The sequence below is a fragment of the Parus major genome, chromosome 4, assembly GCF_001522545.3.
Source record: "Parus major isolate Abel chromosome 4, Parus_major1.1, whole genome shotgun sequence".
Taxonomy (NCBI): domain Eukaryota; kingdom Metazoa; phylum Chordata; class Aves; order Passeriformes; family Paridae; genus Parus; species Parus major.
The window spans coordinates 4,853,224-4,869,631 of NC_031771.1; the positions used below are offsets into that span (position 1 = coordinate 4,853,224).

A 16,408-nucleotide genomic window follows, 5' to 3' on the forward strand; every position below is an offset into this window, starting at 1 on the left:
AGAACTGTAAAATTTCTTTCTTTCTTTTTTTTTTTTTCTTTTGCCAGGTCTTTCAATTTTTAATTTAAGGTAGATGTATATGAGAAGGTAGTTCTTGCTTCTTATAACATTTTTCTAATATTTCCTATAACCTTTCTTGAATGACTGCCTTTACCATGGACCGAGTTGTTTCAGGAGCTGTTCCATCTGCCACTCAGAATATTCCACTCCCATCAGTGGAATGAAGCCTTTCTGGCCTTTTCTTTTAATGCAGAGCCACAAAATTGAAGGGAAAACCCCATGGAAATTATTTTAGGGGCATAAATGAAAATTGAGGTTCATGTTGTGAAATTATTACTGAGAGAAGTGTGAGGTGCTTTTGCTTTTGCTGATGTAGTGGAATAATTCAAGTAGCAGTTTAAAATTTTATAAGTTCCTCTAGCTGGAACATGAACTAAAACATTCCCATCTCAACAACCTAGCACTCCCCACAGGTCTCTAGTCACACTGGAGATGTTGGCTTAGAAGAATTTTATTTTTCTTAACTTTGGGAAGGAGTAATGCACAGATTAAAAAATCAACGCAAGGTATTCATGGTGGGGGAGATTTTCTTGACTATTTTTATATGAACTTTTTCTGCACAACTATGGCAAGGCAGATTTCCAAAGCAGCCTACTTTAGTCTTGCTTCTGTTAGATATTAATGGTTGAATCCACCATGATGCTTTAAAAAGTTACACTTGCATGGATAATAGTTACTTTCCTTGTTAACAGATTGGGTTTTTTTGAGGAATAGAACTACAAAAGCATCCCTCTTCCTCTTCCGTTTCCTTTTCCTTTTCCTTATCCTCTTATCCCAGCTGATAAAAACTGGATTTCAGTGAAGTCAGAGGGGAACACGAAACCATTGAAGGAACAGACCACATAGAAACTCTACAGCACAAATTAAGGAAAGGTTCTTATCTATCAGCCTAATTGGCTGGGGCCTACTGTTTTACATATCAGATGTCTCCCTGCTGCTCAGAGAATCTTGAGTGAAGTAAATCTGTGCCAGAAACAATTTATCCTGGTGAATGTTTATGTGTCTGTAGATCACAGGGTGGCCTGCTTCCTACCCACTGCAAACATCACCCTGATTTAAAGAGGGCAATTGTGCATCTCTGCTAAAGGACAAAGTGCTTGCAGAGTTAGACACTCCTCTTTACTGGGTCACATGTGGGTGAGGGTTCTCTTAAGTGCTCCATTAATGTGGAAGTCATTTTAATGACTGCACACTGTAAAAAGTTGAAGCAATTATATGTAATGCCTGATGAACAATATGACTTCCAAATGTTCACATGTAATTTGTCAGATTGTCAGATGTCAGGTTGCAGCTGGAAAACAAAACAAACCCCTCAACAAGGTTGCAGTCTGCTCTTTAGAAGAGCCACATGTTGTAACCTCAGAACCTCAAAATACCAGCTGTTTTCTGTGCATGATGAGAGCAGTGGAATCTGTGCCATACTCTGTCCTTTGTTTCCTGGAATCTGGCTGCAGTAATGATCAGATGTGTTCTTTTGCCAAGTGCAGTCGGTGTTTGATCCACGTTCAGACCAGTGAATTGATCTGTGCTTTTTTTTTTCCCCTCATGGCATATCTCATTATGACATAATTTTTGTACAGGGTGTAACAAAGACAAATATGTAAATAAGGAATGATATTTGCTAAAGTTCATCCATGCTTGCTCTTTTCTTACTTTTAGGCAACATGAAACTACCTGTAGACACCAAATGAAGTCAAGGACCCTTGTACTCTCATCCTGGCAGCCTTTTGTGAAGCATTTCAAGTCAAAATACTCTGGACACATGAAGTATGGAGATTTACATCTTCCTAGAAAGAAGTACAGAAATGACCAGTCACTGTTGCCAGGAACATTCTGCCTTTTTCAGAACTTCTCAAGGAGCCCAGGTACTCTCATTTTATTCCTTCAGCATAGATTCCACATCCCACACAAATTTCCTGTCCTATTTTATGTTCATCTGTTTCTGCTGTTCATGTCCACTCCAGGTGCTTTCTTTATTATACAGTGTGTTAATTTTTTTTTTTTTATTACCAGACTGTGGGTGTAAGTTAGCATGGTAAACTGAGCCTGAGCCATTCAGGAAGTGCTTCCCTGTCTCATCTTTTCCTTCCATGCAGGCAATGGCACACGGGAAGCAGGTAGGGCTAAAAGCAAGGATAGCAGCTGCCTCAGCTGTCAGACACTGGTGTGTTTGTATTTGTGAGTTATACAGCAGTTCAGCCAAGGAAAACTTCCAATTAAATATCATTAAATATTAAAAAGACAATGGGAAAGCCTGGTTGAACCACCATTCCAACTGGATGTCTCGAAATTATTCCTTTGCAGGTGAAGCTGTTTGTATGAGAAATACACCCTCAAGCCCTCAGGTTTTGAGTTTTCTCAAAATGTGCTAACTGGTTTTTCTGAGGATTGCAATATTTCTTGAAAAATTTATATGAAAGGTTTGGATTTGTTTTTTTTTCTGGGCCTAAAGAAATGTCATAATCTGTTCCAAAGAAAATCAGCTTCCTGGGAGCTTTACAGCTATTCAGGTTAGTTTCATTTAAGTTCTGTGGAATATTGCCATCAGATAAATAGACCAACAATACTGAAGCAAGGCATTTGAATATTGCACTTGGAAACAAAATATTTTATATACTGAGATTAAATTGTATGTATATGATTTTATTTAATAGAATATTTAATTTAATATTGGTAAAGGTGTCCAATAGAGTGAAGCAAAGGCTTGAAAGTGTTTTTATTTTACTGTTTGCTTATGGTGTGGCTGGTATAAATTGCTTTTGTTAGTTAGTTAACAAGGGTGGGAAGAGGCAAAGTGCTGGGAGATGAATTTAAATCCAGCTCAGGAGAATTAGACACAGGAGAGCAACTTCAAGGTGTCTGGCACATATCAGCATTTTATTTGATTGTAACAACGATTTTGCACACATATTCATAAAACACAATTAATTGTTGGGTTTCCTTTTAAGTTTCAGTTTGTTCTTTTTGTCCAAACCAGTGGTAGATCAGAATTAGTGCTGGCAATTTTCTTTGCTAATGACCTCAAATATACTCTTTTTAAACCCAAGTAGATGCCTTTTTAAAAAAGGGCTTGAGGCAGCATTATGATAACACACAGATACAAGAAATGACACTTCAAATTTTGTATCTACATTTGTATTAAGAACTGCAATAAGCCTCAAAAGAATTATTTTTAAACTACTGCAAAATGTATTTAGTGTTCATAGGCAAAGCACAATGTATTTATATGGAGATGGTCTTAGTACATCCATCCCAGTGTTATATGTGAGATTTAAAAAAAGTTAAATAAAATGCAGTGATTACAGGAATGTAGCAGAACCAAAATCTGATTTTTTAAAAACTATTTAGTATCACTGAGGGTTTTCTGGTCAGTCTTTATCCATTCTGACAGAGAGGAAGGAACATGATGATCCCTTCTTTTAAGTAGGATTTTGGAGTTTATAAGTTGGTTGCTGGTTGCACACCTTTCAGGGTGGTAGAAGGATCTTGGCATGAACCTCAGGGATCTGTGTAAACCACAGGGGACATCTCTGTGTAAAGCATTTGTGTTCTCAGCTTGAAGGCATTTTCATGTTACAGAGTTATGCTACTGGAGATCTTCCAGCCACTTCTGTCAGGGCGGTCTCAAGCTTTGTTTTCTGAAGTATTTTCCTAAAATAAGAAAAAATCTTGGATAGTGGCAGTACAAGCTCTGAGGATTTCTCCCTGGTGATGGACACAGGGCTGTATTTTCCATCTCATGCTCCTGAGCCCCAGTCAATGTTCATTTGTGTCCCACAAAGGCCCCCAGACTCAGAGCAAAGCAGGGACTAAAGGCATCAAAGGCCTTTTTGTCAAAATAAGGACAATGCTATAAACCAACCTTGTGTTAACCTACTGAAGAACAGAGGACAAGAATTCTGAATGCCAAAATATAGAGAGATGTGTGAAAGGGAAAACTTATACAAAAGTAGGCAGGCTGAATAAAACTATTTATCTTTAAGCCACACAAGTCATGGTAATTAAATTAAGTCAGGCTGGCTATAAAGCTACAAAAAGCAGGCTGTAACTAATTTAGAAAGAGACAGAGAGGACCTGAAAAGAAAACAGATTGACAGCCCCCTATTATTTTTTATCTAATCAAGACAACAAGATGTAAGAAAGAGAATAATGAAAAAAAAATAAAAAGGAAAATAAAAAAAAAATCTCACATTGATTTATTAAGATTTTTCTCTCAAACCATTAGGATAGACAAAAGCACATAGTCACATCTGATGTGTGAAGGTTTGCTCATTGTTCTTAGTGCTAACTGAGGGTTACATGCATATTTTACCCTCAAGGAAAAGAGAATAATTGAATCCCTTAAAAGTTCAGAAAGTGGTGGAACCCTTACCAAAGAATAACATTTAATAATCAAATCTTTATCATTACAGTATAATTGCACTGATTCTTTCCGTGTATCCACATCATCTGCTGCTATGTGAAGAGAAATCCTAAATGTCTGTGAAAAGAGACAAATAGACATTTATTTATTTGTCTTTTTCCTCATAAAACCCACCTGCCAGTTTGTATAAGCATCCTTTTTTGAGAATGGTTTCAAGTATTTGCTTTGAGTTGGAAAGTGACAAGTTGTATAGGATGTATAGGGAAATAACATTTTTTAATGTTAAGAAGAGAAGGATCCAGATTTTATTTGTAGTGTGGATCCAGTCTCATGAAACAAGGCTTAAAATAATATTTTAGTTGATTTCTATAATAGTTTTCATTCTCCAAGTGATTAGAAAAATTAGTATTCTAAGGCTGTCTGGAGGGTGAAGAGGAGTGTGTGAACAAAAAGGGGGAAGGGCACAGACAAAAAGCCCATCTTGGTTTGTGTTGGTGTTTGATAGCAAACAACCCTTTCCCACCCTGCTTCTCTTTTATGCCTTAGTTTTAAGTAACTTCCAAAGATTTTCCAGCAGCAGATGATGCTCAGCCACTACATTCATCTGAAATAAGAGATGAACTTTGCCCTGCAAAGAAAATATTTGAGGTTTCAACACAATTAAGGGTTGCAAATTCTCTGTGAAAATGGAAATTCCTTCCCATTTCTCCAATAGGTCCCCAAGGGTGAAGCTTTGACCCCCAGTGAAGTCAATGGAACCTTCACTGTCTTTCATTAAGACAAGAGCCATCCCTCATCACATCTTGCATTTGCAACAATGAAATGTGCAAAGCAGAAACTGTTTCCTTGGCTATTGCCATGAGGTAACACCTTTTGAAGACAATGAGAAAGTCTTTGAGAGATAATCAGAAAAGATACACAAAAATGCAGGAAGTCAGAGAGCGGGAGCAGGCAGGAAAACAGCAACACTGAGCATTTCTCCTCTGCTGCAGGAAAATGTAGTAGACAGAACATAAGTAATAGGTAATGAGAGTAAAAAGGTAAGTATGTAATAAAAAGGAATAAGTAGAGCAGGGTTGTCATTTTCAGTGCTGAACTGGCAACACTCAGCAGGTTTGTTTTTGTTTGAGAGAAGATGGAGCTCTTGCCCTTTGACTTGAAGACACTCAAAGCTCCTCATCATTGGAAAGTCAGAATTGAACAAAAAATTGCAAAACTAATTGACAGAACTTCAGAGCATTGGCTCAGAATTTGGCCCAAACTTCCTTACTTGAGATCTTACTTAAGTAACCTTTTTGTGTGTTTAATTTTTAAGGGAACACAGTCCAGCTTGGAATATATCTGAGTTGGGCTGAAGAACAGCTGCCAGGTGCACTGTCTGCTAAAAATCAATAGCCAGAGCATAATATAGAAACAAACTTTTAAAGATAAACCACACAACCAGGTCTGAAGTCCCAAGATTTCAGTATAGCAATTTATTGCTCTGTGCATTGTTCACATGCAGCCAGTATGAACCAAGGGACTGCATTAAACCTGCTGAGTTTTGACAGATTTGCTTTTACTTCATTTTTATTGTATGTAGGTAAAAGGAGACCTGCCAGCCTACTATAGATACAGGATCTATGGGATTTGGACTATAACATCTTATGTTTTACTGTTTTTCTTTAAAAAGACCCCCTCCTATTTAACAAGAAGCTGTTGTTTCTGTTTTTATTTTTTTTCTCTGATTTAGGCTAAAGATAAATTAGAGGTGGCACAGAGCAGTGGAGGAGCAACAGCCTTTAGAAGCCCTCTCCAAAAGTAAAATTTATGGAATGCCTTCCAAACATCTGCATGAGCAGTGCTGCATCAACCTTCCAGTGGCCTGGTTGTAAAGAGTGTCCTTTAACCTAAACCATGCTCCCTGGGACTTCTTAATGCAGTTAATTCTTCTTTTTTTTTTTTAATATATATATATATATATATATTTTGCCAGTGAGAAACCACCTAGTGGTCCTTACCTCTGAGTCTTTTCCACTGACTCTTTCGTTTAGTCCTGGCACACTACTGTACATTTTCATTGCACAGGGATCTCCTTGAACAAAGGAAAATTATGAAACTGTCAGATCAGATTTCATGTGTTTTTCTTGGCATTGCACTCACTAGACCTGGTACACAGTGAGTTTTGAAAGCCTCTGATCTTTTATATAACCATTTTTAGTCTTAAACATACATTTAAAAGTTCCTCATCTGCAGTCACTGGGAATAGGACTATGAAAGCTGAGGTAATTTGGATATTTTCTTTCTGTAAAGACCTAGAGAGTGATCCATTACAGCCATAAATCATTTCCAAAGTTTCTTTATTCTTTCTGCTATACTTCTGATTGTTTTATTAAGACTCTGAATTTATTTCTCTGACTTTTGGGGTTTTTTTCTCTTTCCTGTTATGGATATACATTGCTTTAGAACTTGAAATCATGGTGCTTAGATGTGCCTGTGGGAATGAGCAATGACACCAGGTTGAGAGTGGTGAGATCTGCTGGGTCTGATGGTACCATAAAACACGTCAAGGACACCAAATCCTTTCTCTCCTCCCAAGCTGCTGTGTCAGTCTGGAAGCCTAATGACATTGGCACCTCAGATATGAGCCAGCCTCTGGGCTTGGAGAAGTGGGATTTTTCTTCACTGTTGTGTTCTTTCTCTGTTCAGGAAAATCAACCAAACTGAAGATACCCTGACCTTTTGAAACAGAACTAGAAGATCCCTTGACACAAAATCCTGTAAGTGAATTTATCCAGGGAGTCCCTTGGCCAATTCAAAAGGCCAGAGAGAGGATTCCTAGAGCTGAAAACACGAGCCATGTCAACTACAGTCTGACTTGAGTGAAAATGCTGACTGTGCCAGGGAACAAGAACAGACAGCAATTCCATGTTACTCATGGCATTGTAACTCAGCAGTTGTTTCAGAGGCCAGTCACACACAGCTTCCTTGGGAAAGTTTGCTGGAACAACTGGTGGAGATGACAGGTTATTCAGATGTCTTTTCTGAATGCCAACAAAACAAAAGCATACTATCTTTAATGCTTGTGTTATAAACAACTTCCATCCACTTCCAAATCCCCTCTGCCTTTCCTTCACTCATATGAACACTTTAGACAGAGAGCTACTTTGTAATCTCTCTACTTTGTAAATCTCTCAAAAACTTCTGATTGCACTTATCTGTACAATTCACAGCCAAGTCAGAGCAGAATATCTGTGTGCCTTTGTTACAAATACACCAGACTTTCTGATTTCTGCTGCCACTGTTTCCAAATCCACTCCTTAGTAGCCTTGCCATCCTGACTAGGAGATGAGTAACTTTACTAGAAGGATTATTTTTATCCTTTCTGTTTTTCAGCTCCTTTCCATTTTTCTTGGCCATCTACTTGACTGCACAGCCCACTGCTCAGTTCCCACTGCTTTCCAGAGCTCAGATACAAGTCCTTCCTTGTCTGCATAACAAGAGTTGGTCTCCTGCCCTGCTGTGTCTTTCAACTGATCCTGTTATCAGCTCATAGCCTGGTGTTTTCCAATTTCAGGTAGAATATTTAAGTGGCATACTGTATTTCAATTCAGCTACTTTCATTAATGTTTAGAACTTTGTACATGATCCTGAAATGGTGAGTAGAGTTTCCTTAATTTCTTGTCTTCATAATGATGAGCTTTCCTACCTCTGTTCACTGTTTGGTTTACCTGAAATCAGATTAGGCTGTTTCTTCTCTCCACACTCAAGTGCCACTGAAGCATTGGTGTTAAGTCTTGTAAGTTCAAGAGCTTCTCCAGCCCAATGGGATACCAAGGCTGGGTTCAGCTGGGACATGATATATTGGGAATAAATCCTCATAGGTTCTCTTTAGAAGAGACTCTGACAGTGTCTTTCTTAATTTAGAGAAATTCCAAATTTAGCTCGGCTTTTTTTCCTCCACTGAAAAGATCCAGGTAATGTCTCTGAGAAAAGGACATTAAAATATTTTTCCTTAATAAGGTTTGTGGATAATATTGCCTACGCTGGTTTTGACAACAAGCATAAAGAGGCCATTGCTCTGGGAGAGAAACCCTACAACTCATTAGCTGATTTTATCTTTCCTTCAAAGAAGGAAAAGCAAAAATGTGACTGATATGCCCATCCAATGCTCTCTGAAAAAAAACAACTCTGCAGCCAGACCATTCCTTCCCTCACAACAAAACCAAACAAAGTGAACTCATGCATTAATTTTGATTTTCAAAGAAAAAAGCCTGTAATTTAACTAAGAAATGTTCTAGATCTAGAAAATTGAATACTTTTTGCTTTTGGAGGCAACAAATAGGAGCACCAAAGACAGGAGAGTGGACAGAAATATGGCAAGTTTATCAGTGCGTGTAGCAGGGAGGAAAATATTCATTAATTAATGGAAAGGAAGGGTTTCAGGGGAGGATTCAGGGGTTTAACAGAACCCCAAGCTTTGCTCTAGGTGGTGCAGGCAGAAGATCTGTGAGGTTTGCTCAGAGTGGTTCACCTGGTGACCAAGTACATCAGGGAAGCTGCTGCACAGCACCAGGTTCAGGATGGACATTACTGCACCCCTTCTATCCTCAGGTCAGGCCCTCCTCGATCCAGTAGCTGTCATTTGGTTTCCTCCTGCTCTCAGGAGCCCTTGAGATGATCTGAAAAGGGCCTGTTGTGCTTCAGATCCCTCAGCAGGGCTGGAACTTTGATCTCCCAAAATTCAGCAAAGCAGGGCAGCCCAGGAGCACTGCAGCATCGCTCTGGGATGGCGTGGGCAGCCCTGGGATCTGAGACTCCACCTCTTATTGTTGTGGCTTCTGTCATGGTGTTGGCTTGTAAAGGCATAACTTCAGCTCCCAGAGAGAAATAGGATTTGTGCAAAATAATCAGGGAACTGAATTCTGTTCCATTTTTTAACATCTTTTGGAAGTGTTCCACCACAGTTGAGGAAAAGAAGAAGGGAGAGTTACCTAGAAGAAAAGCTGAACAGCCAGGCACAGTGGGGGACATGTGGCCAGCACAAGTTGCACTTGAGCCATTTTCAGCTGGAGCATGGGCCTTAGGAGTAGGGCATAGATTTCAGTGTCCTGATGGTGTCTTGCTTCACTCTGGGATACTCAAAAAGAATTCTTTTAAGTGGACAGTGGAAGGAAAAAAAGCTTTTGTTTAAGTAAAGTGCTGCTTGGCTTTGCTTTCATGTTTTAAGACATTTTTATCACTAGAGGTGGTCTTTAATATGCTCCTTAAGCCATAACTCTTGGGACCACCTCATTCTTTTTGCCTCCTTCTCTGAGCAGGAATGTTGGAGCAGAGCACAGCTCAGCACTACATGCTCCATTAAAGGAGCTTATGTAGCATCCTAGAGGTCCAGTGAGAACCTTTGGCAGACACAAAAATACTTTGGAAACCTGTGGGAATGCTGATGACTTACAGTGGTTTATATTGTTGCATTAGAAAAATAAATAGTATGGCAGAACCTGTCAGGATGGATAAAGCGAGGATTTGCCCGTAACTGTGCCGTGCAGCTTTCCAAACCACTAACCTGCTGGTTAGCCCAGGCTTCTATTTCATCCAAACCCTCGTAAAAATTTATTGCAGATGGGTACTAAGAACCTTCAGGAAAATCCTTTGCTGTTTCAACATCATCTCTGCCTTATGATGGTCTTGCAGTTACTTTTTCCCCTCTCTCCCAGCAGAAGAGATTTTCTCCTGCCCAACATGGTTTAGTGTTCTCTTATAAATGGCAAAGAACAGAATTTATCAGCCTGTCTGGAATAGCCAAGGGATGAAGTACCAGAAGGCTTGGATGAACCAGAGAGACTTAAATCACACTTGGAGTTGCAGGCACAGCTTCAGGTGCTGTGCCAAGAGCCCTGTTCTCAGCCCAGGCATTATTTTGTTCTGAGGCTGGTGGTATCTAACTGCCCCATAGATCAGAACAAGACAGGTTGGTCTTTCTTGAAGGAAATCAGCTGTGCCTTATCCCATGGCATGCAGGTGGTGGCTTAGAGAGACACGGTCCCAAAGCCCCTTTGAGCCTGACACAAGAACCTGCCTGTGTCAGCACTTGAGGATGACCAGTCCAAACTTCCCTGGCCTTCACAGACTCAGGGTGTGCCCCTGAGCAGATCTGTGTTTGTTCCCAGCCAGATGTGTGTCATCATCTGCCTTCACAGAGCAAGGAGGTAAAGATGGCCAGGGAATGTAGTCAGGGATAACATGGAAAATAAGGCTTTTTAAACATGGGAAAACATGACAAGCACACACAAATGTTTTGAAAACTGATTGGCATTCCATAATGGATAGCATGAAAATAAATTTTCCTACCAAAAAATGTAGAAAAGTTTAAAATCTCCTTGTTTAATAGCATGCAGTAAGACAGGTGCAAGCATTAACCAAGTATCTTTTTCAGTTATACGTGTCCTGAATCATTATTGAATGTGTAGGGACATGTTAGTGTGATTTCAGTATTACAACAGTTTTCATTCATGAAGAGTTTATGTAAACAAAGAGATAATCTCTTATAAGAGAATGCCTTTTGCTGTGTTGGTAAGGTACAAATGAAATAAGTTTTACATGGCCTGTGAAGGGTGTTTTGTGCCTTGCTGGCAACAGTAGATTAAAGCCCAAGATAACCACTTCAGACTGGCTGCATACTTCAGTATTTTCCCCCTTCACAGTTGTTAAAAGTTTATAGAGCCTCAAAACATATCCAGATGGACAGTAACTGCAGCTTACGAAACCAGTCTAATCTAGCACAATACACAAAGTAGGGTAAGTGGGAAGGAAAACAAGTTCTGAATAGAGGACCTCCTTGGAACATTGGATCAGCCATCAGACACACCAATTCTGTTTAGACAGGCCTGTAACACACACCCAAATGTTCTGCAAAACAAAGCACACCCCCCACATCTTTTCACCACTGCAGCTCCAAAACACTTCTGCCCAAGGGTGGTCTTTGCCCTGCTTGAGGCAGTGTTTGTGTACATCTTTATTCACAAACTGAAGCATTGGTGTCCAGAGCTTTTTGGCAAAGCTGAGACACATAAACCATGTTCCTCCTCTCAAGGAATATCATATCTTGGCTGTTTTGTTTGGGTTTAACTTCTTCAAGTATGCAATAGAAAAAGATGAATAAATGACACACTTATCACTGTGCTGCCACCGGTGGATTTCCCCACACGAGGCTGTTTGTGTGACACCAGGATAAATAACATCCCTGTGGCAGAGAACCTGGCAAGAGAAAACTATTGTTTATTTGAAGTTGTTCACTTAGGGGATAATGTCTGCTAAAGACAATGTCAAGCAATATATAATGACCTTTTGGATTTTTGTGCTGCACATATTGTTTTGCATGCAGTGTGTGTGTATCACAACAGGGTGATTAGATAATGAAATCATGATGTAAGGGAAAAAAACCCAAATCCTGGCAGATTTATAGCAACTGAATCTCTGTCTTCACACCTCACTCCTGCTGGCATGGGTGCCTAATTGAACTGAAGTTAATTCCAGCATGTTGGCAGAGACAGATCTCAGTGCAGTGGGCTTTCTCAATCACTTTATTTGTCACGTTTCACAAATTTCCAAACAATAAAAAATATTGCTTGGGAAATTGCGATTTGAATTTGCGGTTTTTCATCCCCTCTCCTGCCTTCCTCCCTTTCAGTTCATGGCAGGTGAATTCCCTGTTCAAACACTGGTGCAAGTGCTCAGTTACACTGAGCTGCTCATGGTGAGAAGTGTGATTTGGAAATGCATCGTGCCTCCTGCCACGTGGGAGTAGCGATGTCTTTTAGTTTGCTGTTTTGCAGAAAACATTGTTTGCCATATGTCTCAACAGGCCCTGCTTCTCTTTTCCAAGAAATTGGCCAAGGAAGCTGTGATTATTTAATTTGTCTTTTGGTCTTTTTGCATCATGACTGGAGATTGGCATGTGAATTATTTAATTAAGCTGTGAAAATTGCTGGCTATTGCTAAGTTCCACAAATACTGTGTCATTTAGCTATTTATGGCTAACAGAATTAACAGTACAGAAAAGCTAATTAAAAGCTAAATAATCTTGGAGTCTTTTGACCAGCTGTAATATATCCATACAACACCATTCTATTGAATAAGGAAACTATTGTTGAGGGTTTTGTCACAAAAAAAAAAAAAAAGAAGAAAAAAACAGTTGTGATTTTTTTTTTCCCTTTGGTTTTCTTCACATCACAAAGAAAGCTGCAGCCTCTGGCATTTCAGCTGGGCTCCGTTCTGTGCCCGGGGTGACAGAGCCACTCGCAGTTACTCACATGGAAATGTGCTGAATGAGAACCACACCATAAACAAAAGCACTCCAGGGCTTCAGTGGGCAAAGCACAAGAGCAGAATATTAACCACAGATCCTGCCTAGGTAGAAATTCCTCTGGCTTGGTCATGGCACGTAACGAGGTTTCATGCCTCTCTTTTTGGCATGTGTGGTGGCACAGACTCCCCAGGACCTTATTTCATTCAGATGGCTGCTTCTTAATGAGCTGATCTTCAGAGGAGCAGCTATTTACTGATCCATTGCTGGCTTACACCTTCAGCACAGGATTTTCTCTCACCACGGTCCAGGAAACTCACTGCATCCCAAACCACAAGCAAAGGCAAGAATGCTCATGCAGCCATTGTGGGATTTCCTCATTGCGCTGCAGAAATGATGTAAAAATTGAATAATCCCTTCAAATGGCTTCAGCAGTAATGAGGGACTCAGGTACCTTAGGGAAAATAGTGTGTCATTAAACAATACTGTTTTAAACATCAAAAATGCAAAAAAAAGTGATAAAAGGGATTTAAATGCCTGTCTCTTTTTTATGCCTTGGACTGTAGGTACTTCACACCTTGCATCTTTGAACAGGAGGAGACCACCATGTCTGGGCTAAATGGTAAAATGCATTTCCTTCCCCAGTCCTTCTGTCCAAACTCTTGCAGTCGTGGAAATGTTCAAACACTCCCTTAGTGAATTATGGCTGTATGAGAAAGAGACTTTGTGACTTGGCTCTTCCCTGTATTTTGTGTCCTAATTTTTCAAGTCTTGATTTGACTTGGTTTTTTTAGCCAGAAATGCCCCATTGAAGGTCAGCTACCTCCTAAATCTACCATGTTGCCAAAATAACCCAAAGATGGCTTTGTTAAATAGACATCAACAATGAAGTGATCAATTTTAAAGTACTTGATTTTCTTTGTTATTCTTTTCAGTAAATTTTCTTCCTGGATCAAAAAGTAGCAAGAGATGAAGAAGAGTTGGAAGTATTGAGTTAACCGAATAAGGTCAATGTAAGGAGGAGACCCTACTATTTGTGACACCATTGAAAGGTAACACAGGAAAAGCTTTGCTTGACACAAAATATAGGCACAGACCAGTGAAAATGGTGGAAAATCCAGACATGAATATGCAAATGTTGTCCTCTAACAGAATTCTGAATAAGTCAAGTATGAAGCTAAAGTCATAATTGGTGTCAGTTTTCCAGATGAAGGAAAAGTTTTCAGGATTAATATGAAGATTGGTTAGTTTTGTCTCCATCATCAGAGTACAAAAATAAAAAATTAGGACAGAGAGGAGAGTTTATTGGGGAAGCACAGCTGCTCAGAAACCTTCCTGTCCTCTCTCCTTCCCAGCCTTTTCCTTTTAGGGCCATTTGGACAAACACTCAGTCTCCTTTAGCTCATTTTGGTGATGTTCTGTGGCTTTCCAGTTGATTTCTGCATAACCTGGAAAGTCTGTGTTTGCATCCCAAGCTGCCCAAAATGTTCTTTAATTATTTCCCAGGAGCTTTCCTTTGTTCTCTGAGGGGGCAGCACTGCATTGCTACACTGAAGGTCTTGTCAACATTCCCTGGGGATGTCTGATCTTGCAGGGTACTGTAACCCATCAGACATTATTGCAGAGTGCTACAATTGTTTTACAAGATTTTCGGACAGATGCCAGTTGTTTAAGGTGCTTACACTAAAATAACTTGGTGCTTTGTTTTTTTTTTAATTCTTTTCCTTCTTGGTAATGTCTTTTTGTCTCTCATTCTTAATCCTCCTGTGACTTTGAGAAAAGTATTTTCATACTTGTGAGGCCTCTGGAAATTTTCAGAGCATTTAGATTATGTTCAGATAAAACTCTGACTTAGTGAGTATGTATATATGAAAAATCTTACTGAGATTTATTATCTCATTTGAAAATTGTCAGTAATATCTTCTGCATTTGTTCAGTCCAAAGGGATTTTAAAAAATCATATCAGAGCAGCTGTGGGTGAGAAAAGTTCATTCCTTATCAGTCATCCAAACTTGCCAAGTCAGTTTTATGAAAGCAGTGAAATGAATACAGAAACTAAGCCCAGCTTGGTAAGACTAAGCCCAAAGCATAACAAAGAAAAAGAGCAGTGTTGCTACTTTAGCTTTCCTCACCTGGAACTGAAATGGAAGGGACTGGGATGGATCTAAGGCGTGTCAGCAGGGCAGGCACACCCACAGCACTGAAAATAAAAGGACACAAAACTCTCTCTTCCCAACTGGAACTCAGGGAATTGTCACCAGTCCCCATCCATGCAGAATGAGTGTAAATGTGATTGTGAGGGGCACAGAGGCTGCTCCCCATCAGCCTGGCAGCACTGCAGAGCCCTCTGCCTGTGCTGGGGCTGCTCTGTGTCGCTGTCCCGTGGAGCTGCAGCAGCTCCACCCCTGTCAGAGCACACTGATCCCCACGGAGAACGTGGGATCTGCAAAGTGCCTGACACCAGGCACAATTCCTCCTGCCAGGCCTCTGGGGAAGGTGCAAACCCCAAGCTTTTCCCAGGCACTGCTCACGTGTGCACAGAAGTCTCGAGGCTCCGTCTGCGGCCCCTTCAGCGCTCTGTGCTCAGCCAAGGTTCCCAATTCCTGGCTGGAGGCACGTGGAAATCCACTGCTGCCACCCCTGAGGCTCTCAGGGATTTTGGCCACTCAGTCACAGTTCCCCTGTTCATGGTAGCTCAGTCTTAGGAAAGACAAGTTCTGCCACCACTTTTGCTTCCAGGCTGTGCTGTAACAACCCCCAGCGCCCAAGAAATGTCTCACCAGTGGCAGGGCATGGGCAAATTCCTCACAGCCTCCTTTTTGGAACACGTGGGTGTACTGGCCTCTCATCTTGCCAAAGGCTTCTGAAATTCCAGGAGTCTGGAAGCCAGGTTCCCATCTTGCCCAAACCAGGCAGCACTGAAGTCTCGGGGAGCAGCACTGGTGCCAATTCCCTGTTTAATCATCACCCCAGCCCCGCTCCGGGAACGATCCAGCAGCACCAGCCACTGCTCCCCGTGAGGGAATGGCAGGAGGAGGTGGGCAAACACCAATCTGTGTTTCACCAATTTAAATTACTCAGACAATATTTCTACATTAAAACATATTTCATTACTTCTTGAGGTCAAATAGAAAATACTGAGTTTGTTCTGTTCAAATCAGTAATGTGAAAAATAGAAGAATTAATAAATACTTCAGAAGACAAAGGGACATGTAAACTGTAATTTCTGTATAGATTTTGAAGTGAGAAAATCTGTTAAAGGAAGGCCTGTTAGATCTTCCCTCCTACTTTAGCAATTAGAGGAAGAGATACACAAATAATGAATTGTAATCATCCCAGGCACTGGGTTTGAGGGGCTCAGAACCGGACTCAGTGCTGGGTTTGGGGCCTTGGAACTGAGACCGAATCAGGCAGTTTTGGGCTTTCAGAGACCCAAATCACTGTTACGTTTCAGGGGCTCAGAACCAGACTCACTTGATCCATTTTTGGGCTCACAGAAACCAAGGGCTGTGTTCGGGGGGCTTGAAGTAAATCCCAGCTGCGGTGCTTTGGTGTTCAGAGCGGGCTCGTTCGGGCAGCGTCAGTCGCAGCCGCTCAGCTCTAAGGGCCGCCTTTGGCCCGGCCCCACGGAGAGCTCAGAGCCGGCGACTCGGAGCTGCCTCTGGGGCCGGCGGCGGAGCCGCGTTTGGGGCTCGGAGCGG

At 40.8% G+C, this 16,408-nt stretch overlaps 1 long non-coding RNA gene across 3 annotated transcripts; it reads right to left on the reverse strand.

Annotated features, from left to right (window-relative positions):
• Nucleotides 1-2,909: 2,909 nt before the first annotated feature.
• Nucleotides 2,910-16,171, reverse strand: LOC107203180. Of its 3 annotated transcripts, XR_004497015.1 has the most exons (3): nucleotides 14,840-16,171; nucleotides 6,424-6,497; nucleotides 2,910-3,711 (listed from the first exon to the last, which is right to left on the reverse strand). It is a non-coding gene; the product is annotated as an uncharacterized LOC107203180 (long non-coding RNA). The 3 variants fall into 3 exon arrangements; XR_004497016.1 differs by lacking the exon at nucleotides 6,424-6,497; XR_004497014.1 differs by lacking the exons at nucleotides 2,910-3,711; nucleotides 6,424-6,497 and adding an exon at nucleotides 12,484-13,161.
• Nucleotides 16,172-16,408: the final 237 nt, after the last annotated feature.